The sequence below is a fragment of the Anolis sagrei genome, chromosome Y (genome assembly GCF_037176765.1).
Source record: "Anolis sagrei isolate rAnoSag1 chromosome Y, rAnoSag1.mat, whole genome shotgun sequence".
NCBI classification, from domain to species: Eukaryota; Metazoa; Chordata; class Lepidosauria; order Squamata; family Dactyloidae; genus Anolis; species Anolis sagrei.
The window spans coordinates 64,952,355-64,978,028 of NC_090035.1; the positions used below are offsets into that span (position 1 = coordinate 64,952,355).

Genomic DNA, 25,674 nt, shown 5'->3' on the forward strand with positions numbered 1-25,674 from the left:
TGTCAACCTTTTGCTTGTGAAACCCAGTGGTTGCTGTCACAGGATGTCCAACTCTTTTTTTTGTCATGCAAGTCAGATGTTCCCTCCTCAACATCTTTAAACTTAATCGCCCAATGATGCACAGTACTCACACCAACACAATCACCAACAGCTTGCATTCTCTGATAAATCTCCTTTGGAGTGACATCTTCTGCTGTCAAGAATTCAATGACTGCACGTTGCTTAAGTTGCATTGACCGACCATCTGCGCAGGGTTCCATACTTCACACTTTAACAACACAACTGTTCAATGCTAAGACTTCCTGCCAAAATGAATCTGCAGAGGAGAGTCTACTGAACAAGCCATTACCTGCTGCATACCAGTACTGCCATCTGTTGAGGAGTTACGAAGGTGGAGGCATTACTTTTCATTAAACCGTCATAGGTAGTCTTTTCCAATTTACCACTTCCAGTTCTATTGTGATGAGATGTTGGCTTATCACTGAACTGCTTCATGCACAATGTCTGGCAATTGATCTAAACTTCAAATCTATCACTAGGTCAAAGTTTCAAACCCCCAGATATAGCTTTAGAATGGTGGTTCTCAACCTGTGAGTTCCCAGATGTTTTGGCCTTAAACACCCAGAAATCTTGACAGTTGGTAAACTGGCTTGGATTTCTGGGAGTTGTAGGCCAAAACACCTGGGGACCCACAGGTTGAGAAGCACTGCTTTAGATGAAGCACTCTACAGCTCACAAGTTCAGTGTATCTGGACAAGAAAACATATAATACTGATGTGCAATAGTCCCCACCACATCCCTTTATGAGGAGGTTCAGTCAGGAAGGCATTAGTACATTACTTCTTTATTTTGTGGATTAGTTAGGAGGTCTCTTCAGGTGATGAATCTCAGGGCTCAGCTGCTGAGACACCAAAAGCAAAGTGTAAAACTGACATCACTATGATAATACTCAAAGCAATGAAAAAGAGCCCCACTCCAAGGGCTGTGTGGGCCAAGTTGCGTGCCAGACTGGAATACTTCTGCGCAGCTGTGAAGTCTCCCAAGCGGTTGGCTTTCCGGGTCTGTAGAGAAATAAAAATAAAGAATGACTTTGTGAGTATTTGGCAAGAAGATATGGGTAGTTCTAAGGAGTTGTGAAGCAGTCATGCTTTTGTTGGATAAACACATGTATACACCAATGAATAAAAAAAACTTTGTCTTAATATTTTAATTACTTTTCACTAACTGTCTTGTTGACTATGTGAGTTCAAAAAAATACAGCAACATTTGTGAATTGAGCATTGTGCTGCTCTGATATAAACATACATTGACCATGGAGACATTTGCCTGGATACTTGCATACTCATTACCAATGTGTATGTTTACCCTAGTCAGGTAGATAAGAACTGTCCATAAAGCAAAATCTGGAAACGTTACTTTTGGATCATGGCTCCCAGAATTGCCCAGCTACTGATTCAGGGGTCCTGGGAGCTGCAGTCCCAAAAAAGTAACCTTCCCAAATTCTGTTGTGAAGGTTGAAATTGCTGGACTTAGTAAAGGTAAAGATTTCCCCTTGACGTTAAGTTTAGTCATGTCTGATTCTGGGGTGGTGATGCTCATCTCCATTTCTAAGCCGAAGAGCCAGCGTTGTCCATAGACACCTCCTAAGTCATGTGGTCAGCATGACTACATGGAGAGCCATTACACTTTGAAAGCATTATCAACAGCCACAACAACAAAACCAGGAGCATTAATTGTTCCTTCTTTCTTGGCATCCTGGCCATCCTTGAATAGCCCAAAGCGACTATCCGCCAAATTGTGGCCTCTGAAGTCCCTTGGAGCACCTGACCCTCTATTTTGGAGGGAGCATGTGTCATTTTCTGACCCATCCCCTACTCAAAATAGATCATTACAATTGCCAGGTAATGAAATTGGTGGTGTCATTTATCATGTTGGGTGCATCAATATGGCCCAGGGGGATGCAGAGGAAAAAAATGCCTTACGCCCAAAAGGATACCAGCCAACTATTTTCATTTTGGAAAAAGAGAAAATAAAACATGAGTTTATATGTGTAACCACAATGGCAACTTTGGGGTCCACTGGCCAAAAATTAGAACTAATCACCTTTAGCAATGTTTGAGAGCTCCTCTAGATGTAGCAAATGGGTTGGAGGAGGTTACAGTATTTATTTATTGCTGGAGTTTTTGAACGTTTTAAAACGTGACAAAACAATGTTACTGTGGACTCTTTTCTGGTGATTCCTGGCACCAACTGCAACATTTGTTCCCATCCTCTAAGGCAGGGGTCCTCAAACTAAGGCCCGGGGGCCGGATGCGGCCCTCCAAGGTCATTTACCCGGCCCTCGCTCAGGGACAACCTAAGTCTGAAACTACTTGAAAGCAAACAATAACAACAACAATCCTATCTCATCAGCCAAAAGCAGACCCACACTTTCCATTGAAATACTAATAAGTTTATATTTGTTAACATTGTTCTTAATTTTAATTATTGTATTGTTTTTAAATGTTTTTTGCACTACAAATAAGATAGAAATTCATTCATTTTTTTCCTGAATTATAATCTGGCCCTCCAACAGTTTGAGGGACTGTGACCTGGCCCTCTGTTTAAAAAGTTTGGGGACCCCTGCTCTAAGGACTTTATTCCTAATTCTGATATATTTCGCAACAATGTCTTCCATTCTTTTTTTCTCTCTTTGATTTTTTTTAAAGAAAAACTATTACAGTCATTGTTAATATCATGGGATTTGAGTGGATAAAAACTCAATATGCATCTCTCTGATTCAGATATAGATTTTAAAAAGTAGCATTTTCCAAATGGAGTCACTATTGTTTTTTTCCCATTGTTTGCATACACATCTCTAACTCCCAAATGAGCCCCATTCTTTTAAATTCATCAAATTTTGACTCTGGTATTATTTGATATAGTTTTGAAGCTCGCCATTTTGTTTCATTTATGCTGTTATTACAATACGTTTGAAATAGAGTTGCTACCTGTTCTGTTTAATTTGGCCTGAAAGGAATTTATTTGCATTTGTTGCAAACATGATGGAGCTATTGGTTCAAGTCTATTTTTAAGTTCTTCTGATTGACATTTTCTAGATATGAATGAATTACTCTAACTGGAGGTCAGCTATGACCAGCAGTGCTGCAGAATTTGAAGAGGTGCGAATGGAGGGCAAAAGGAAGAAACGTGCCAAGAGGAAGACGCGTCAAGCCAACCCTGACCCACCTTCCACCTGGAAACTGATGCCCTCACTGTGGAAGAATATGCAGAGCAAGAATACTCCACAGCCACCTAGAGACCCACTGCCAGGACACTACACTTGGAGGACCATCATCCTTGGTCTATGAGGGATCACCCAATTAAGTAAGTAATTGGTTCAAGTCTACTTGTAAGTTGTTTTGATGACATTTTATAGATATAATTTAAATATTTATTTTAATCTACTTATTTGATTTTTTTGTTCTTAACTGTATTATTATAACTCTATTGTACCCTGCTATCTCTAGAAGGCCACGACGTCCGGGTGGGCTGGCACTTGTACATTTGGTATGAGAGAGAAAAAAAGAGAGAAGAAATTCGGAAATCACTTTGTAAGATCTTCATTATTAAAAACTAGCTGTACCCGCCACGGGTTGTTTTGGCCAACATTCCCTTCCCCCTTCTCTCCTCCTTGCGTTCTCTCTCTCTTTCCTTCCTTCCCTCCCTCCCTCTTTCCTTCCTTCCTTCCCCTTTTTTCTTTCATTCTCTCCTTCTCTTCCTCTTCCCTTCCTTCACCACCTCTTTTTCTTTCACTTCCTCTTCTTCCCCTTTCTTACTTCTCTACCTATTCTTGCACTGCAACTCCCAGCAGTCCTCCTGATCAATCTATCTATTTACCTACCTATCTATCTCTATCTAATCCATCTATCTGGAGGATTGCTGGGCGTTGCAGTCCAGTAATAGGAAATTGGAAATATGTAGGAATTGGGATGCTCTCAAAAAAAATCCGAGAAGAAAGCTTGCAGCTTGGAAGCAGTGCATTTGGATCACCCTCCTCTCCTAAAGGGCCTGGTGTAGGGGATGCTGGGAGCTGTAGTCCAGAAGAGAGTGTGGATATTCTATTGTGTGCATTGTTTGCCGGGGTGAGTTATTTTTGCACATGCGTTGTAGCATCTTTTTGCTTTTTTGGCCCATTAGGTCCCTTCTGTTGTGTTTTTCAATGTTTTCATGAGTGATGGTCACTTGTTGGCCTGATAGGTGTATTGTGTCCAAATTTGGTGTCAATTCATCCAGTGGTTTTTGAGTTAACAAACATTACATTTTATTTATATAGATTTGGCAGAAATATAAAAAACTACTTCTAATTCTAAAACCCTGCTATGGCAATCCCCCATGGAGGCCAACCAAAGAATGCTATTAGGTTGGTCTAGATGACCAACCTATAAAGATCTATTGACAAAGGGCTCATTCACTCTGAAAACACATGAGGAAGTTAAACAAAACTTTGCCAGCACAGGCTCCATTATTTACAAATTAAGGAGTACTATAATAAAGATAAACAACTGGGTTTAATCAGAGAGGAATTTTGGGATAAAATTTTAGAAAGTGAAAAAACGACTATCACAAAAATTTATAATAAATTATTAGTGTGGTCAACAGAAGGGGAAACAGTGAAAGCCTGCATGATTAAATGGGCAGAAAACTTGAGAAGAACAGTACCACTATCAGATTGGGAACTAATTTGGAATAAAAAACTAAAATATACATATGCCGCAGACCTGAAGGAAAATTTGCTAAAGATGTTCCACTGCTGGTACATCACACAGAGGAAATTAAGTCTAATGTATAAAAATACGCAAAAGAACTGCTGGAAATGTAATGATCAAGAGGGTAATTTTTTTCACATGTAGTGGACTTGTAAAGAAGCAAAAAAAAAATTGAGAGGTGATACATGTGGGATGTCAACACATTTTAAAGAAAAAAAATCCTTAAAAAATGGACTATTACCTATTAGGAATAACCGACTCAGACCTATCATTAAATTTAAATTATGATATTCTGTTTACTTATCTGACCACAGCTGCTAGGATTAGTTATGCAAAATACTGGAAGCAAAAGGAAACACCGGATATAGACGAATGGTTATACAAAGTAAGCAAGATTAAAGACATGGACAAAGTAATCTTATTATTAAGAAGAATTTGTGAAGTCCAATTGCTTCCTACCACCCCAGGCAGGAAGCAGCCAGGCTTTGAAGCTGCAAGGCCTTGCAATGCTAATTAAGCTGGCCAATTGCAACATTCACACTTGCCTCCAACAGACAAGAGTTCTTTCTCCCACCCTGGACATATATAAACCTCACTTGCCTAGTTTCCAACAGACCTCATAACCTCTGAGGATGCCTGCCAAGTGAAATGTCAGGAGAAAATGCTTCTGGGACATGGCCAGATAGCCCAGAAAACTCACAGCAACCTATTATTATTATGTTTAATTCTATTTTGGCATCTCAGTCAGGGATAAAAGGGGAATAATAATAAATATTAGATGAACAGATTGGTCCAAGGTAGAGGAATGCAAAAAAGATGAGAAAATAAAAGAACCATTAAAAGACAATGTTTTTAATGGAGAAATAAGAAGAATAGATTCATTTCACTCTAAAGAAAAGAGTTTCTCACCCATTATTCAGAACACTATAGAACAGACAAGTTTATAGCCGCAAAGGACTAGATAGAAGTCACCAGTTTCTCTCTCTTTTCCTTTATGATTATTAACTCTTTCCTCTCTTCGCTTCCCCCCCCCCCTACTTTTCTTTTGCATTATTGTTCTCCCACTTTATAGGTATATGAAAATATCCCTTCTTGTCCTCTTTTTACCCCTAATAAAACACTATTGGAAAATGGAATTATAACTCTATTGTACCCTTCCCTGAACTTTGGGGAGAGACAGATAAGAAATGATAAATTAGAACTAGCAGCAGCAACAACAGATTTATCTTTTTTTCAAAAAAAAAAAAAAAAAAGGAGAAAATTTGCCCTAACCTGTATATTTTTGTATTAATGTGGGCCAGTGTAAGGGAACGGGAAAGGACCATTTTTTTACTCCTATCCCTGTAGGTCGCATCAATGTGTTGTGGTGAACAGAAGCAGAAATGATATAATTACCATTTTAAAGTCCAAAATAGATGCTAGAGGTATGAGTTTACGTGCAGCGAGAAAGCAAAATGGTTGCATTTTTGGACAATTTCCTAGCATTTGGGTAAGAAAAGCAGAAATAAATAAAGAGAATGGTTTTTAAGGGGAAGGCATTGGAAGCCACCAAGGAACACTGTCACAAATCCCCAACCCTGTTGCTTATGACTGACTTTGGCCCAATCCATTCTTAAAGTGCTGCTAGAGCTTTCTACAGGATCTTTTCCACATTGAAATTTCATCTTGAGTACACTACACAGTGACTCTTTCCGTATCTCAACTCCATGAAACAATACATGTGATAATCTATATAAATAAAATGTAATGTTTGTTTGTGGGATTAATATAACTCAAAAACCACTGGATGAATTGACACAAAATTTGGACACAATACACTTATTAGGCCAATGAGTGACCATCACTCATAAAAACACTGAAAAATACAACAGAAGAGACTTTGAAAGCCAAAAAACAAAAAAAACCATTACAACAATGCGCAAAACCACATATAAACACACACACATATATACACATATACACAAATACACATATACACACATATATACACACATAACACATATACACAGACTGAGCCACAGCAACGTGTGGCAGGGGTTGGCTAGTAATCTATCTAAATAAAATGTAATGTTCATTTGTGGGATTAACATAACTCAAAAACCACTGGACGAATTGGCACGAAATTTGGACACAATACACCTATTAGGCCAATGAATGACCATCACTCATAAAAACACAACAGAATGGACTTAAAAAGGCCAAAAGGCAAAAAGATGCTATAATGCACAACTCCCCCTGGCAACCAAAACACACAAGAGCATATCCAGACTACAACTCCCAGCATCCCCTAGACCAGGCCCTTTAGGAGAGGAGGATGATCCAAATGCACTGCTCCCAAGATGAAAGCTTTTTCCTCCTTAGATTTCTTTGAGAGCATCCCAATCCCTGCGTATTTCCAATTTCCTATTCCTGGACTGCAACTCCCAGCAATCCTCCAGATAGATACGATAGATAGATATATTAGATAGATAGAGATAGGTAGGTAGATAGATTGATCAGAAGGACTGTTGGGAGTTGCAGTGCAAGAATAGGTAGAGAAGGAAGAAAGGGGAGAAAGAAGAAGGGAAAGAAAAGGGGAGGAAGGAAGGGAAGAGGAAGAGAAGGAAGGAAGGAGAGAAGGAAAGAAAAAAAAGGGAAGGAAGGAGAGGAAGAAAGGAGGAGAGAAAGTGAGAGGAAAGGTTGGCCACAGCAATCAGTGGCGGGTACAGCTAGTATATTAATTAAAATAGCTATTACTTAGTTTTCCTTGCACAGTCGCCTAACTAGCCTGTCTGTTGTTGGGCTTCTTTTTGTCCTCATAGCTCAGCATGCCCCACTTTCAACTAGAGTCTCACCAGTACAGAGTAATACACAGCAGCGATGCCCAGGGGTATACAGCAGCAGATCGATGTAAATATGGAGTAGATCAGGTAATCAGGTGCCTCAGTGGGCTGGATGCTTGGGATGATGATAGAGTGTGGAGGTTGTGCAGATGGGCCTGGACTGAATCCTGGACCAGGTGGAATATAGTAAGGCTGGTACTGGGGTGGCATCGGCAGAGTTGTCCCATAGCCCAAGGCAGGCGCTGATCCGGGTAGAGGTTGTAGTGAATCAGGCATTGTGAAGGGCTGCTTTCCATACATGGGAAGTAGATCCTTGGTCTAGGTTTTCTCTCCTCTCCTTTGTAGTTAGGAGTTTCTACTCCTTTTTCAGTTCTCTGTCTTCCTTTTTTCTTGTCTACTAAGCTGTTGTGTTGCCCAGTTTCACTCTTTCTGTGTTATATGCTGAGTTTTTCACCTTCTTTCTTCTACAGTGCTCAACCAGCTACTTCAAATCTTCATTTCGGTGGATGCTTCCTTTAGCTTCTTCTCCACCTAATCTCTCTTGGAAAGGTGGACTTCTCTGTCCTTCACAGCCTCAGACCGGCTCTAGGACTGATTGAATTACTACTTTGGCCTTCACAGCCCAGGAGAAGTGACCAAGATATGGAATGAGGCAATGAATAACCCAGGCAAACAGACTGATTTGGGGGTAGCAACCGAGATAAGGGAACAAGATATTTCTGAGGAGCCAAGACCTATTATCTCACTGTCACAATCCTTAGTATTGTTGTTGTGTGCCTTCTAGTTGTTTCAAACGTATAGCAGCCCTAAAGAAAACATACAATGGGCTTTTTTGGCCCATGAGAACAGGGCCTTTGTCTCCCTCTGAGGCTGAGTGTGTCCTGTTTAAGGTCAGTCAATGGGTTTTCATGGCTGAGGAGGAATTTATGTTCAGGTCTCTAGAGTTGAAGCTCGGTGCTCCAACTACTAAGCTCTATTGACTCTAATTCTCACTATGTATGGGGAAAACATATTCAATCACTCTACTCTTTGTCACTTTCACCATTTTACAACTGAGAGCAGGCTCAAGCTTCTGAATTTTTAAAAAAGTGCTCACAGAAAAGGTTACAGGTTAACAAAGTAGATTCCTGGTCACATGGTACCAAAGGCAATAATAACTTGGAAAGAATAAGTAAATGTTCCTTATTGTTGTTGCTGTTGTTGGGTGCCTTCAAACTACTTCCACTTTTGGCAACTCCAAGGTGAAACTGTAACATGGTTTTCTTGGCAAGATTTCTTCAGAAGAGACTTGCCTTTGATTTCCTTTGATGCTAAGAGTATGACTTGTCTTGGTCAGATCACATCTGGAATCACACTGTGTCCAATTCTGGACACTGCAATTGAAGGGAGATGTTGACAAGCAGGAATGTGTCCAGAGGAGGGTGATTAAAATGATCAAGGGTCTGGATAACAAGCCCTATGAGGAGTGGCTCAAAGAGCTGGGCATGTTTAGCCTGCAGAAGAGAAGGCTGAGAGGAGACATGATGAGGGCCATGTATAAATATGTGAGGGGCAATCATATGGAGGAGGGAGCAAGCTTGTTTTCTGCATCCCGGGGACTACAACTCGGAACAATGGCTTCAAACTATAGGAAAGAAGATTCCACCTGAACATTAGGAAGAACTTTCTAAGTGTGAGAGCTGTTCAGTGGAACTCTGTGCCCTGGAGTGTAGTGGAGGCTCCTTCTTTGGAGGCTTTTAAGCGGAGCCTGGATGGCCATCTCCCGGGGGTGCTTTCAATGTGATTTTCCTGCTTCTTGGAAGGGGCTTGGACTGGATGGCCCACAGGTTTCTGATTCCAGGTGTGGTCTGACCAAGGCAGAATAGAGCGGTAGCATGACTTCCCTGGATCGATAGACACTAAACTCCTATTTATGCAGACCAAAATATCATTGGCTTTTGTTGTTGTTGCTGCATGCCATTGTTGGCTCATGTTTAACTTGCTGTCCACAAGGACTCCAAGATCTTTTTCACACACACTGCTGTTGTCCTCCATTCTGTATCTTTGCATTTCATTTTTTCTGCCTAAAATGAATGTCTTGGTTTTTTAAAAATCACTCAGCACTCAACTATAACAGTCTAAATCTAAATGAATACAGTTATCTGAGGAATCTGTTGAAAGACATGGGCTCAGTCCCTGAAAACCTGAACATTAAAGGTTAACCGGCACATACTGAGATGGGGTGGGAGTGGAGAAGCCTTGGGAATTCCCTAGACCCACATCCTGTCTCTGTTTGTCTTTAGTTCCTTCCACTGGCAGGGTTTATCTGCCTTATGCTGTTAAGCATGCGTGCTTTAGTTCAGGAAGGCATCTGTCAACAATGTAAAAGAATTAAATCTTCCATCTGGTCAATAGCTATTTATGCCCAAAAGCCATTTTGAAAAAAAGAATAGCACACTTCATTTGATATTTATATACTGAAATAACCCTGTCTTTAACTGATGGAAAAATGGTGGCAGTAGAGACAGTGGTTCATTTAAGGTTAGCATTTGGCTTTCCAGATGTTGTGGTGAGGTGGGGAATCCAAATGATCTCCATTGCTGATCAGGGCTGATGAGACTTGTAGGTCAACAACATCTGGGGAGCCATAAATAGTCCACCTCTGATTTCAGCGTATGCTAGGAAGAAGAATCATTATTTCATATTGCTATTTGTTAATACTTTCACTTGCTTCTTTTGCCCTTTATTTTATGAAAAAGAATCCTATTTCAATAATTGTAACTATGAAAGATTTAATCTATGTGGAGCAGATGGTAATGATGTCCCGCACTGTGGCTAATATCTGCTTTTAGTCTCCTTGTGGAGAGAAAAAGTGGGGGTATAAATAAACATAAACATAATAATAACAATTATTATTATTATTATTAAGCACAATACTCACATCACAATCATGGAAAAAATGAACTATGGATCGTCGATGTTTCAATCACAAACAACAGCAGGATTGACAAGAAGCAACTGGAAAAGCTTACACCAGCATTTCACAACCTGGGGGTTGGGACCCCTGGGTGGGGGTCACTAGGGGGTATCAGAAGGGTTGCCAAAGAGCATCAAAAAACATTTTCTGTTGGCCATGGGGGTTCAGTGTGGGAAGCTGGTGGAGTTCAGAATGCTTTTTGATTGCAGGTGAACTATAAATCCCAGCAACTACAACTCCTAAATGACAAAATCAACCTCTCTCTCCCCCCAACCCCACAAGTATCCAAATTTAGATGTACCAGGTATTTGTGCCAAATTTGATCCAGTGAATGAAAATACATCCTGCATATCGGATATTTACATTACAATTCATAACAGTAGCAAAATTACAGTGGTGAAGTAGCAACAAAAATAATTTTATGGTTGGGGGTCACCACAGCATCCTACTTGGATCTGCATGCATTATTCACCAATACATCACACAGTCCTAGACACTTGGGAAGTGTCTGACGTGTGATTTAATAAAAAAGCTAGTATAGTGATCTTGTTTGCTGTGTACATATCTTGTTGTGTATCAAATAACAATAATAGAACAGCTGGTTTCAAATTAAAAGGGCATTCAGCTCTTGACATATGTGAAAGGAAAGTCATCAAAAGTTGCACAACTCATATTATAGGGACATACGAGAATATAGGGACATATGTAGAATGCAGCAAAAAAAGCCAATGGGATTTTGCTCTGCATCATTGGAGTCTAGTATTTAGATCCAGGGAAGTCACGCTACCCCTCTATTCTGCCTTGGTTAGACCACATCTGGAATACTGTGTCCAATTCTGGCCACCACAATTGAAAAGAGATGTTGACAAGCTGGAATGTGCACAGAGGAGGGCAATAAAAATGATCAAGGGTCTGGAGAATAAGTCCTATGAGGAGCGGCTTAAAGAGCTGGGCAAGTTTTGCTTACAGAAGAGAAGGCAGAGAGGAGACATGATAACCATGTATAAATATATGAGAAGAAGTCATATGGAGGAGGGAACAAGCTTGTTTTCTGCTTCCATGAAGACTAGGACGTGGAACAATGGCTTCAAACTACAAGAAAGGAGATTCCATCTGAACATTAGGAAGAACTTCCTGACTGTGAGAGCTGTTTAGCAGTGGAACTCTCTGCCCTGGAGTGTAGTGGAGGCTCCTTCTTTGGAGGCTTTTAAACAGAGGCTGGATGGCCATCTGTCAGGGGTGTTTTGAATGTGATTTTCCTGCTTCTTGACAGGGGGTTGGACTGGATAGCCCATGAGGTCTCTTCCAACTTTATGATTCTATGAATGTGAGAAACATGAAGTCAGACAGACATAGTAAAACAAGAAATGAAATATATAAATATTGCTGTACTTGGGATGAGCAAGCTAAAGTGAACAAGAATGGGACACCTTGAGTCAGAGAGTAACAATGTTTTACTCAGGAAATGAAAATCTGAGAAGAAATAGGGTGGCAGTAATAAACGGAAGAGAGATGCAGCAAAAGGAGTCAAAGGATCAAATAATATCATAAGATATCAATATCACTGTAATCCAAGTTAATGCTTGAACTACAGAGGAAGAAGAAACTGAAAGATTCTGTGCTGGAACCCAGGAGGAAATTGATCATAGTTTGGCTTCAGATGAAGAAATCAAGCAGGAGAGTTTCTGACTTAATATTGTCAGGACAACCATTTTTTCATTGCAAACACATTTTAAGTAATTTGTTTGAAACTAATGAGCATGCAGAAGAGTTTTCCAACCAGTCATGAGTCTATCAGATGGTGTTATTATCAACAATTAATGAGTTTCCTATGCAAATATAACATAGGGGTGTTTGGCCAATGCTTTGATGAGATCAAGTTAAATTATATCCACAGTATACCTACCATCCACTAATCCAATAATGTAATCAAAAAAGATAAAGAGCTGTCTGGCAGCATTTTTAAAAAGATGCCCTTGTTAATGATTGCTCTGTAATCTGGTCACAAATCTCGAGGTGACTCGGGCAAGTTGCTGAGCCATTGAGTAAATCTCAATCTCTCTTTCTCTCACTCTCGTCAATCCATTCACCTTAGAAAACATGTTGATCTAGGAAAACGATAAATGCATCCTAGTAAAAAAATAGATTCTGGCATGTAAGTGCAAAGATTGGGTTGCTCAATAGTAGAACTACAGGAATTTGATTCAATTCCTGGACATTGCTAAAAGATTTCAAAAAGCAGGGCTGGGATTAACCTTTGCCTCTTGGAGATAACACTGAGATAAATAAAATTGCTCTCTGCTTTTGCACTAGGGAGCTCTATAGAAAACTGAATGTTTTGCTACCTTGTTGAGGGTCATGGCTTGAAGAGAGGAAGGCATGGAAGTCTGCACTTCCAGAAAGATCCCAGAAGAGATACTACATTACTGCAAGAACTGCATTATATTAAAGGTCCCATTAGAAATCTGATAGGAAGGAAAAGTATGTTCTGGGATACTAATGAACATCAGCAACACAGTGTGGATCCAAATCTCTCTGGCCACATCTCTGCCACCATGTGACATGATTTTATCACAAGGGCCCACATTGGGGTGAATCCATAGGCTCACAGCAGGGGACATGGAGAAGCTGGTGCTCCGTGCACCACATCGCCTGCCTTACCTCCTTCTTCATACCACCGGGGGGGGGGGGGGGGGAGCATTGCTGCCCAGCTTCTCCCCATTGAAAGCAAGGCAACACAGGAAGGCTCCTGTGTTGTCACAGTAGTGGTGGGGTTCACCTCCCTTTTTGGCATGGAGCCTGGCCGGGAAGTCCCTTTATGTTGTGTGAAGAGCTAGCTCCGTACCAAAAAGGGAGGTGAACAGCATATGACAGGGGAAAAGCTCCATCTGATGAGGTGGTAAAAGACCTTATCCAGTGAGTGGGGGGAAAGTGGGGAAAAGCAGATGGAACCACCTTATTTCATTCCCTACCATTGATGTCCATGCTCTGGGATGGTCATCCCTCCCATGTTTTTTCCTCATCTTTCTCTGCGTGTTGTCGAGTGCTAAGCAACTCCTAAGTATGTCGTATGGATTTTGTTTCCATATGCTGCGGAAACAGAGTCCCACTGAAGGTGCCCTTACGTCATGTGATGGGTCCCATGGGACTCTGTTTCCAAAGCAAATGGAAACAAAGGCCAGATTTTCATTTATAAGGGAATAGATCAATAAAGAAATATAAACAGAAACAAGCATTCATTGAGATATGGAAAGATGATTGAAACTGCAATGAGTCAGACACTGAGCATTGGATTAATTCAATAAAAAATTAAACATATTAGGACCAGAGAAACACAAGGGAAAATGGGTTGTTGTAGGTTTTTCCGGGCTATATGGCCATGTTCTAGAGGCATTTTCTCCTGACGTTTCGCCTGCATCTATGGCAAGCATCCTCAGAGGTAGTGAGGTCTGTTGGAAGTAGGAAAATGGGTTTATATATCTGTGGAATGACCAGGGTGGGACAAGGGAAAATATTGGCCAAATGGTACAGAACCCCACTTCAATTAGCCCATATAACCAAATCATTATCAAAGCTATGTTAGCACAAATGCAACGAAATCGGCTCTTTTATACATATGTAACAAGATTAAAATTAATAATAAAATAAATAAAGAGATAGAAGAAGTATTAGGGTGAAAAGTAGAGCTGAATAAAAAGGTTTTTGTATTCAGAAAATTGAGAGCAAGAGCAGCACAAATAAATGAGCAGATACCATAAAACATATGATAGAAGCGGTCTAAGCAACAGTAGCCTGTGGCTGGAAAAAGCAGGAAAAATGGGAATTAAAAAAATGGTTTGAATACTTAACAGACTGTAAGCCGCAGGATTATATTTTTGAAAGGAGCTTGAAACAGGTGTATTTCAAAGGGAAAAGAAAATATAAAGAACTAAATCACATTCTCTTCACAACTGATCATTTCAAATTGAAGTTACAACTGTTCCCAGTGGATGGGGGGAAAGAAAAACATTAGACACAAGAGGTAGGTAAGTGTCGAACTGGGACTGTTTTTTTTGTCATGTCAGGAGTGACTTGAGAAACTGCAAGTCGCTTCTGGTGTGAGAGAATTGGCTGTCTGCAAGGACATTTCCCAGGGGACGCCCGGATGTTTTGATGCTTTTACCATCTTTGTGAGAGGCTTCTCTCATGTCCCCACATGAGGAGCTGGAGCTGATAGAGGGAGCTCATCTATGCTCTCCCCAGATTCGAACCTGTGACCTGTCGGTCTTCAGTCCTGCTGGCACAGGGGTTTAACCCACTACACCACCGGGGGCTCCTTACTGGGACTGGTAAGGATAATGCAAGTAAGATGCATTGTATTGAGAAAAATGTAAGTGGAATTTCATTATTGAGATTTGTATTACCCTACTTGTGTTCACAATTAATAATAATAATAATAATAATAATAATAATAATAATAATAATAATGGAAAAAAAGTCCAGACTATGTAGAATGAGGTCCTTAATGTGGCCTTCAAACCTCTCAATGCCCATGTGTCAGGCCTGCTTTTAAAATTCGGGAGCACCATGTGAATGATAGAGACAAATGTTCCACCCCTTATGTTTTCTCACAACCTCCCTTTGCCATTTCCCCAAAGTTATCTTGAGGAGGACATTTTATTTACCATGTCAGAAGTGAATTGGGTACAGTTATAATGTATTTTAAAACAAAGTTAAAAACTTGGCATTATACTAAATGTCTTTTGACCATAAGATGGCTACTTGGAGTGCCTTTGGTGTCGCTGTGAGAAGATCCTCCATTGTGCATGTGGCAGGGTTCAGGTTGCATTGTAGGTGGTCTGTGGTTTGCTTTTCTCCACATTTGCATGTCGTGGACTCCACTTTGTAGCCCCATTTATTAAAATTGTCTCTGCATCTTGTGGCGCCAGAGCACAGCCTTTTCAGCACTTTCCAGGTCATCCAATCTTCTTTGTGCCCAGGAGGGTGTCTCTCATCTGGAATCAGCCACTGATTGAGATTCTGGGTTTTGGCCTGCCACCTTTGGACTCTTGTTTGCTGTGATGTTCCTGCAAGTGTCCCTGTAGATCTTAGGAAGCAGTTTCTTGATGTAAGGCACTGGCTTGCTAGCTGATATCTGAAGAGAGGATGGGCCAGAGATGTCAATGGCTTGGTCCTTTCATTACAGGTGGACATAATTTGCCCCATATCAGAATAAATCCAAGAACGGGTTTTTTTGTTTTGTTTTTCTTAATTAATCTCAGACAGCCACTCAACCAGCTCCAGTTTAAACAATGCCTAGGAAAGTTATTTTTGGTCTCTTATTCCTAGAATCTCATGTTTGCTGCTCATATTGACTGAGGAATTCAGTCAACATGGGGCAGGGGGGGGGGGAATTCCAAACTCTGGAAACTGTGATTAGCAGATATTTGTCATCTTAGTGTCCTTGATAGACTGGAACTGTGACCCTTGGCAGGGATCAAACAGATATAATCTGTAAACTGGGACACAATAGGTTAAATGTTAACTGAATCCTATTGCTAACTCCCAGTTAAAGCAAGCCCATCAAGTAAACTGTTGAATTGGGAGTCAGTACATAGGTACAGTCCACTGATTCTATGTGCGAAATTTGCCGCAATTCTATTGTTGGTGGGGTTCAGAATGCTCTTTGATTTTTTGGTGAACTATAAATCCCAGCAACTACAACTCCCAAATGTCAAGGTCTATTTCCCCCAAACTCCACCAGGGTTCCCATATGGCATATTGAGTATCCGTGCCAAGCTTGTCTAGATCCATCGTTACTTGAGTCCACAGTGCTCTCTGGATGTAGATGAACTACAACTCCAAAACTCAAGGTCAATGCCCATCAAACCCTTACAGTATTTTCTCTTGGTCATGGGAGTTCTGTGTGCCAAGTTTGGTTTGATTTCATCGTTGGTGGAGTTCAGAATGTTCTTTGATTGTAGGTGAACTATAAATCCCAGCAACTACAACTCCCAAATTACAAAATCAACCCCACACAACCGCACCAGTATGCAAATTTGGGTGTAATGGGTATTTGTTCTGAACTTGGTCCAGTGAATGAAAATACATCCTGCATATCAGATATTGACATTACGATTCATAATACAGTCACTTATCGCGGGGGTTACGTTCCAGGACCTCTTGCAATAAGTGAAAAACCATGATGTAGGGATGCTATATTTATTTTAATATTTATACATTATTTTAGTAGTTATACACTATTTTAAGTCTTTATAAACCTAAAATAAAGTGAAGGAAAGGAAGGAAAGACCCTTCAAGGCTGGAGGGAGGGAGAACTGAGGAGGGAAAGCGCCTCAGAAAGCGATGGCGGCAAAAATCCACGTAATAGCAAAAATGCTGCAATATATATTTTAAATTAGCCGTCCCCTGCCACACATTGCTGTGGCCCAGTCTGTGTTTTGTGTGTGTATATATGTGTCTATGTGTGTGTATATATGTGCACATATTTGTGTATTTGTGTGTTTATATGTGTACATGTATATTGTGTATATGTGTGTGCTTGTCAATATGCATATTTGTGTGTATATATATGTGAATATCTATATGTGTGTGTGTATGTATATGTATGTGTGTGTATATGTGTATATTTGTATGTGTTTGTGCATATAAATATGTGTGTGTATGAATGTGTGCATGTGCATATGTATATGAGTGTATGTGTATATGTATATATTGTGTATGTTTTGGGTTTTTAAGTCTGTTCTGCTGGGGTTTTGTGCCTGTGTTTATGGGTGATGGACACTCGTTGGACTGTTAGGTGTATTGTGTCCAAATTTCGTGTCAATTCATCCAGTGGTTTTTGAGTTATGTCAATCCCACAAACAAACCTTATATTTTTATTTATATAGATTAATATTTATTGAAAACCACGAAATAGCGAGTCCACTAAAAGTGAACCGTGAAGTAGCGAGGGAACACTGTAGTACAAAATTACAGTTATGAATTAGCAACGAAAATTATTTTATGGTTGGGGGTCACCACAACATGAGGAACTGTATTAAGGGGTCACAGCATTAGGAAGGCTGAGAAACACTGTACTAGACATTTGGTTCATTATCATATTAAAATCAGAACAGAATGCAATTTCTACCCCATTCCTTCTGTATTCTCTTCATTACAAAAGTGGCTGCTTTAAAGGCACTTTCAAAAGAGCACAAATAACCTATCATTTGACCCTGCAAAGAGGAGCAGAATTTTGAAGAAGGCCAGTTCAAGCAACTCACACAAACAAAAGATTAACCAGGCATTCCCCTTTCCCATAAGTAAACACGAAGAGTAAGGGTTATGGGGGATGCAGTCAGAGGGTTTGTTCTTGCACCATTGGAACGCATACTCATTTTCAATTTATATATGCATTTTGCTTGTTTAAAGATATGTCTGTGCTGTCCACTCAAATTGTTCTTGGGCTGTTTACATGAAAAAGACAGCATATAAAAGACAAAACCATAAAAGCCAGATGCGGCAGAGAGCAAGTAAACATAATAAAACTGGGGCTGCTCCCAGAAATACACAAATTCTAAACTCTGAAACTGTTTGGGAAATGTTAAACTTGAGGAATTAACAACTCCCAATAATGCTCAGAGAATATGTTTATTGCTCAGTTCTTGTGGGTTTTTTTGGGCTATATGGCCATGTTCTAGAGGCATTTCTCCTGACGTTTCGCCTGCATCTATGGCAAGCATCCTCAGAGGTGAGGTCAGACCTCACCTCTGAGGATGCTTGCCATAGATGCAGGCGAAACGTCAGGAGAAATGCCTCTAGAACATGGCCATATAGCCCGAAAAAACCCACAAGAACTGAGTGATTCCAGCCATGAAAGCCTTCGACAATATGTTTATGGTTGAGGGATTCTGAGAGTTACGGTATTGGTGATCCCAATTAATGGAGACCCATTGAATGAATGGGATCTTCATATGCGTGGACTCAAATATTCAACATTGGAACTTTAGTTGAGACTAGCCATACAATTCAGTCGGGTTTTTTTTTTTTTTAAAAATGGTTCTACTGAGGGTTCAGGTTTGAATCAATCTGAGATCCATTGAGTTATCTTGTGATACGGTAATTTATTTGGCACTGGACCTCTCTGAGGGTGCATCTATATTGTAGAAGTAATGCAGTTTGACACTACTTGAACTGCTATGACTCAAGTAGTGTCAATCTGCATTACTTCTATAGATGCACTCTATATGCCCAATGGTTGGAGAGGGGTCGGCAGGTCTCAGAACAATGGGTGTAAGAATGACTCGTGATGGAGTTAAATCTTTCCCAACTTGATTCGGAGAGGAGACATGATAGCCATGTTTAAATATGTGAGGAGAAGCCATAGGGAGGAGGAATAGGCTTGTTTTCTGCTGCCTTGGAGACTAGGACAAAGACCAATGGCTTCAAACTACAGGAAAGGAAATTCCACATGAACATTAGGAAGAACTTCCTCACTGTGAGAGCTGTTCAGCAGTGGAACTCTCTGCTCCAGGATGTGGTGAAGACTCCTTTTTTGGAGGCTGGATGGTCATCTGTCAGGGGTGCTTTGAATGCGATTTTCCTGCTTCTTGGCAGAATGGGGTTGGACTGGACTGGATAGTCCACGAGGTCTCTTCCAACTCTATAATTCTATGATTCTATGAAATAAGCTAGTCTAAAAATTCCATCCTCTCCAATTAACAGGGGATGATGGGTGCAACAGTAAAACACATCTGGATGTCAGTTTGAGGAAAGTTGTTCTATCCACTACATTAGTTGGTTTCCTTCATGTCAGACATTTTTCTCTCTCTTTCCATAACAATTGTCTATCTAGTTACTATCATCCTAAAAAGTAAATAAAGTTCATTTTTCAAGGTTTTGGCATGTGGCTCCACTGCATGACACAAACCAAATGGTGTTGCAATATCTAAACAAAGTCAGCTTTTTATTGCTTTGGGGAAAATCCTTGCTCAATCCCCTAATTAAAGTTCTCAGCCCTACTATGCAAATGATCTGCCCTATGCGCAAGATCACGAAGAGGCTAAGTGAGTCATTGTTTCCTTTGTGATGTGTGCTCCTTTCTCCACGGGGGAGGCCTTGAAATGTAAAACTGTTGATATCAAGAAAATAAAGGGTCACAGAACTTTAGAGATAACGCTCTTATCCACAATTGCAGGCACTTGTTCCCCGGCGAGACCAACAGAAACTCATGGCTGTAAAGGCAAATGTGTCTGCTGGAGTTGAAGGTTTAATTGTATAAGGATCATACCCTCCAACATTTCACTGGGGAAAGAGACAGTCAAAAAGATGTGGTAAGGCAAGGCAAGAGCAAAAGTGATGAATGAGGAAGAAAACAATATGTATGGATTGAATTTAGGGCAAGTCAAAGTCTCTCCCTTTCTCTGCTCTCCTTTCTGTTGAATTAATTGTGTTTTTTTCCCCTCGTGTCAGGAGCGACTTGAGAAACTGCAAGTCACTTCTGGTGTGAGAGAATTGGCCGTCTGCAAGGACATTGCCCAGGGGACACCCGGATGTATTGATATTTTGCCATCCTTGTGGGAGGCTTCTCTCATGTCCCCGCATGGAGAGCTGGAACCGATAAAGGGAGCTCATCCGCCTCTCCCCGGATTCGAACCTGCAACCTGTCGGTCTTCAGTCCTGCCGGCACAGGGGTTTAACCCACTGAGCCACCGGGGGCTCCTAATTAATTGTGTAAGGTAAAGGTAAAGGTTTTCCCATGAAATTAAGTCCAGTCGTGTCCGACTCTGGGGGTTGCTGCTCATCTCCATTTCTAAGCCAATGAGCCGGCGTTGTCCGTAGACACTTCCAAGGTCATGTGACCAGTATGAGTGCATGGAGCGCTGTTACGTTCCCGCTGGAGTGGTACCCATTGATCTACTCACATTTGCATGTTTTCGAACTGCTAGGTTGTCAGAAGCTGGGGCTGATAGCAGGAGCTCACGTCACTCCCCAGATTAGAACCTACGACCTTTCAGTAAACAAGTTCAGCAGCTCAGTGGTTTAACCCACTGCTCCACCAGGGGCTCCTGTGTAAACTACTTTTTCAGTTTGTCCCCGGTGGCACCTATCAGCTCCAGCTCCTCATGTGGAGACATGAGAGAAGCCTCCCACAAGGATGGTAAAAACATATGGGCGCCACCTGGGCAACGTCCTTGCAGATGGCCAATTCTCTCACACAGAAGCGACTTGCAGTTTCTCAAGTCACTCCTGACACGACAAAAAAAGAAGTTCAAACTCAATTTGCAGTGTGCAGTAAGTTAAAGAGGATAAAGGGAGAAGCTGAGAAAATAGGACATTTTAAAACACCCGGAAAAAAAATGAAATGATAGAGAATTAATCAGAATTCTCCCTGTCAAATTCGAAAGTTATTCTGTATTAATAGGAGATGTCACAAGAGTGGTCCATGCTCTTGTTACATCTCGAATAGACTAGTGCAACACACTCTACATGGGGTTGTTTTCGAAGACTGTTTGAAAGCTTCAAATAGTCCAACGAGAGGCAGCCAGACTCCTCACCAGAGCAGCATAAAGGGAGCACACAACCCCCCTGTTAGGTCAGCTCCACTGGCTGCCTGTCTGCTGCCAAAAACAATTCAAAAGCCTGGCTTTATCCTATAAAGCCCTAAATGGTTCCAGCCCTGCTTACCTGTCTGAACATAGTTCTCAACCTGACGGTCATGGCCCCTGGGGGGGGGGGTTACGAAGGGGGTGTCAGAGGGGTCACCAAGACCATCAGAAAACACAATATTTTCTGTTGGTCATGGGGGTTCTCTGTGGGAAGTTTATCCCAATTCTGTCATTGGTGGGGTTCAGAATGCTCTTTGATTGTAGGTGAACTCTAAATCCCATCAATTACAGCACCCAAATATCAAGGTCTATTTTCCCAAAACTTTATCAGTGTTCACATTTATGCATATTGAGTATTTGTGTCAAGTTTGGTCTAGATCCATCATTGTTTGCATCCACAGTACTCTCCAGATGTAGGTGAACTACAACTCCAACATCTGGAGTGAATGCTTCTGGAACATGGCCATACAGCCCGAAAAACTCACAACAACCCAGTGATTCCAGCCATGAAAGCCTTTGACAATACAGAAATTAAATAGTTTGCTCTTCTTTCTATATGGCTTGTAAAGCTATAGTTTTTCTGCAGTGGGAATGAGAGCAAAAAATGTCAGTCAAAAATGTGTGGCTTTCAACTTACATTGAAGTCCAGCAGGAAATAAGTGGTTTGTTTCTCGAACAAGCCATGCTTGGGACCAGAAATCCTAGCATGTGAACAGGAAACTATTTCCCCAAAATTCACAAGCACAGACAAGCAGAATGTGGTTTCCTGTTGTCAGCTTTTGAATCAGCTGCTACATTCTGAATCAACGGTTAACATTTCTCTTTAACTTTCTCTGAGCAGAAGTGATTCTCTCATGTAACAGCAGAGGGAGACAGGAGGCAGGCTTTTGCTAAACTACTTTTCTCCTGGCGCTCCTATGAAGAATTTGTATTCACTTTTTAAAATTGGTTATAAAATCATAGAATCATAGAGTTGGAAGAGACCTCATGGGCCATCCAGTCCAACCCCCTGCCAAGAAGCAGGAAAATTACATACAACGCACCCCTGACAGATGGCCATCCAGCCTCTGTTTAAAAACTTCCAAAGAAGGAGCTTCTATCAAACTCTGGAGCAGAGAGTTCCACAGCTCAACAGTTCTCACAGCCAGGAAGTTCTTCCTCATGGAATCTCCTTTCTTGTAGTTTGAAGCCACTGTAGTTTGAAGTTTAGTCTCCAGGGAAGCAGAAAACAAGTTCGCTCCTTCCTCCCTATTACTTCCTCTCATATATTTATACATGGCTATCATGACTCACCTCAGCTTTCTCTTCTTCAGGCTAAATGTGCCCAGCTCTTTAAGCTGCTCCTCATAGGGCTTGTTCTCCAGACCCTTGATTATTTTAGTTGCCCTCCTCTGAACACATTCCAGCTTGTCAATATCTCTCTTGCCCATGGGAGTTCTGTGTACCCAGTTTGATTCAATTCCATCATTGGTGGAGTTCAGAATGCTCTTTGATTTTAGGTTAACTATAAATCCACCAGTATTCAGTTTTCAGCATATTGGGTATTTTTGCCAAATGAAAATATATCCTGCATATCAGATAGTTACATTATGATTCATAACAGTAGCAAAATTACAGTTATGAAGTAGCAGAGAAAATAATTTTATGGTTGGGGAGTCACCACAACATCAGGAACAGTATCAAAGGGTCGCGGAATTAGAAAGGATGAGAAACAGGGCCCTACATTAAGGCATTGAAGATTTATTTGTATTTATTATTTATTTCAAATATCTGTATCCTGCCCTTCTCTACCTCCGAAAAGGGACTCAGGGAGGCTTGGGCATCAGAAAGAAATATTATTTTACTTTCTCTTCAACATATCTGCTGCATCTAAGATATGGCAGTACAGTATTATTGGCTAAGCATGATAGCACTGATAGAGAGAAAACCAAATGAAATGAGACTTTCATATTAGCTACTGGTTTCTGAAAGCAGGGGAGCTGTTTGTGCTCAAAGCCATGGGAACAAAAGTTAGGGCTAAATGCCAATTTTTGGTAGCCACACTGATGTTTCTACAGGTTGTCAGGACTCAGAATAAAACTCAGGTGCCCCCTGCCCCCTTGCTGCCCTGTCCTAACCTCTAGATGCCACTCTGTCTTCCAATACTGGTATTTGGAGACAACTTCCTTCCCTTTGTAGCGCCTACCTTATCTATCCCCAGTTGCTCACATCTAGCTCTTGTTCAAGAGTTCCCTTGTCTCCCTCAAAAAAGAAACACAAAAGCTAAATAATTTACCTCATCTGGGACTCTGTTGTCTCTTTCCTCTGACTCCACCCATCCAAATGGTATCTGCCATCCACAAAGTTTTGAAGGGAGCTGGGGAAGTAGAACACAACGGAGTAGTAAATGAGCATGTTCCTGGAAATGCTATTTTTACTTGCAAGGCTGAATACAATGGAGAGAGCAGATGCTAGAAACAAGTGCCTCACAAACACAAATATTTAGAAAAGAAGAAGCCAGATAAAGAAGGGTCAAAGTGGTGATGATGTTGGAAATGCAGTAATGTTTAGCTTTAAAAAGTGAAGCAGTAAGCTGTAGTAATACGGTTAGGTAATTTGAATGACTTGAAGCATCCTCCATCTATGTCTGCCTACCCTGACCCCTCTGTTATGTCAGCTAATACTTAGAAGGATGCTTCTCCATGTCTTCTTCTTCCCATGAGTTTTGATGCTTCGGGTCCAATTTATCTTTGAGATCACATCTCCTTCTATGAAGTGGCGTGGGCTTTGTTGTGGTCTCCACTTGCGGCTCCATTACTTAAGATTGGCTCTGCATCTCATGGCGCCAGAACGCAACCTGTTCAGTGCCTTCCAGGTTGCCCAGTCTTCTGTGTGCCCAGGTGGCGGCAGATTATAGGAGCTAGAAGGCAGCAGATTACAAGAGCTGTCTTCAGAGGCCTGTAGGCAGTTTATGACACTGTAAACCATTGCAGAAAAACTTCTAATATCACATAGGACTACTACTTCACCTGCTTCATAGGAAATCTGCTACAAAACAAGAACTTTTTGTTGAATTTCAGGGCCAGAGAAGCAGATAGTGAAAACAGAAGAATGGCCTGGTCTCAAGGAAGTGTGCTTGCTCCATCAGTGTTTAATATCTACACAAATGATCAGTCATTTCCAGAAGGGACAGAGAGTTTAATCTATGCTGATGATTGCGCCATCACCTCTCAAGCCGGGAGCTTTGAAATGGTTGAACAGAAGCTATGAAACTCTAGGTGCTCTTACTGACTATTAAAGGGCAAACCAGCTGATTCCTAATCCATCTAAAACACAGATGTGTGCTTTCCGTTGTAAGAACAGACAAGCATCTTGAGCTCTGAGGATTACCTGGGAAGGAATCCCACTGGAGCATTGCAGCACACCCAAATACATAGAAGTTATTTATTTATTTTATTTCGGGCACTTCTACCCCACCCTTCTCAACCCCATGGGGGGGGGGGCGGGTGGGACTCAGGGCAGCTTACAACCTGATTCAGAAAGTTACCCTGGACCGTGCTCTGACCTACAAGAAGTACTGCTTGAATATCAAGCAAAAGGTGGGTGCTAGAAACAATATCATATGAAAGCTGACTGGCACAACCTGGGGATCACCACCAGGCACAGTGAAGATATCTGCCCTTGCACTTTGCTACTCTGCTGCTTAGTACACATGCCAGTGTGGAATACATTTCACTACGTTAAAACAGTGGATTAATGAAACTGTTAATGAAACATGCTGCATTATCACAGGATGTATATGCCCCACACCACTGGAGAAATTATACTGTTTCCCAACAGATGTACCATCTGGCATCTGTTGGGAAGTAGCAGCCAATAATGAAAGGATCAAGGCATCGACACCTTAATCAATAAAATGGCTGTTATGTTGGTTGAGTGGGTTTCCATGCTGTCATATTTGATTTACGTCAAGGGAAAGTGGGAACATGCCACCTTATCACAATTTCCCAGTCGTAGGGCACTTCAGCCTCTTTTCAAGCATGGAGGGGCACTTGAGCTCATCAGATGAGTTACATTTCTTCTGGCTCTCATACATAGCCCTCTGTGACTTAAAAGAGGCAGAGGTGTCCTGAAAAGGGGCAATTGACTTCATCACATTTAGAAATTTCCCTCTTGTACGATACTTCAGCCTCTTTTTAAGCATGGAAAGGCATGAAACATATCACATGTTCCTGGGCTGAAAAGAGGCAGAAATGTTTTGAACGGACGGAACTCTGAACATGGGCCAACAATTGTGTTCAGAACCGCTGTCTCTTATCACACTTTACTCCCATGTTTACAACTGAAAAACAGGTGTGATGGGAACTATCAAAAGTTTCCCATCCTGTTTCATTACCCAAACATCAGCAGTCTCTATTTCCAATGGGGTTTGATGCATAACCATAGGATCCCATAGAAAGAAATGGTTTTAACCTGGATCACTGTCTCTTGTATCATATGGGGTTTGATACAGAACCATAGGATACCATGAAAGGAGGGGTTTAAAACTGGTGTCAGTCTCCTGTAATGAAAGGGGCTTT

General features: G+C 41.1%; 1 protein-coding gene and 1 long non-coding RNA gene across 2 annotated transcripts in view; one reads left to right on the top strand and one right to left on the bottom strand.

Moving 5' to 3' along the window:
- Positions 1-25,674, top strand: part of LOC137095478 (neural cell adhesion molecule 2-like) — an 83,423-nt gene that overhangs the window by 25,045 nt on the left and 32,704 nt on the right. Inside the window, exon 2 of the mRNA XM_067462202.1 lies at positions 3,099-3,366. The gene's annotated coding sequence lies outside the window, so the exon portion shown is untranslated. The remainder of the gene's footprint in view (positions 1-3,098; positions 3,367-25,674) is intronic.
- LOC137095480 (uncharacterized) lies at positions 829-23,691 on the bottom strand. Its single transcript, XR_010908855.1, has 2 exons — positions 23,391-23,691; positions 829-1,061 (listed from the first exon to the last, which is right to left on the bottom strand). It is a non-coding gene; the product is annotated as an uncharacterized lncRNA (long non-coding RNA).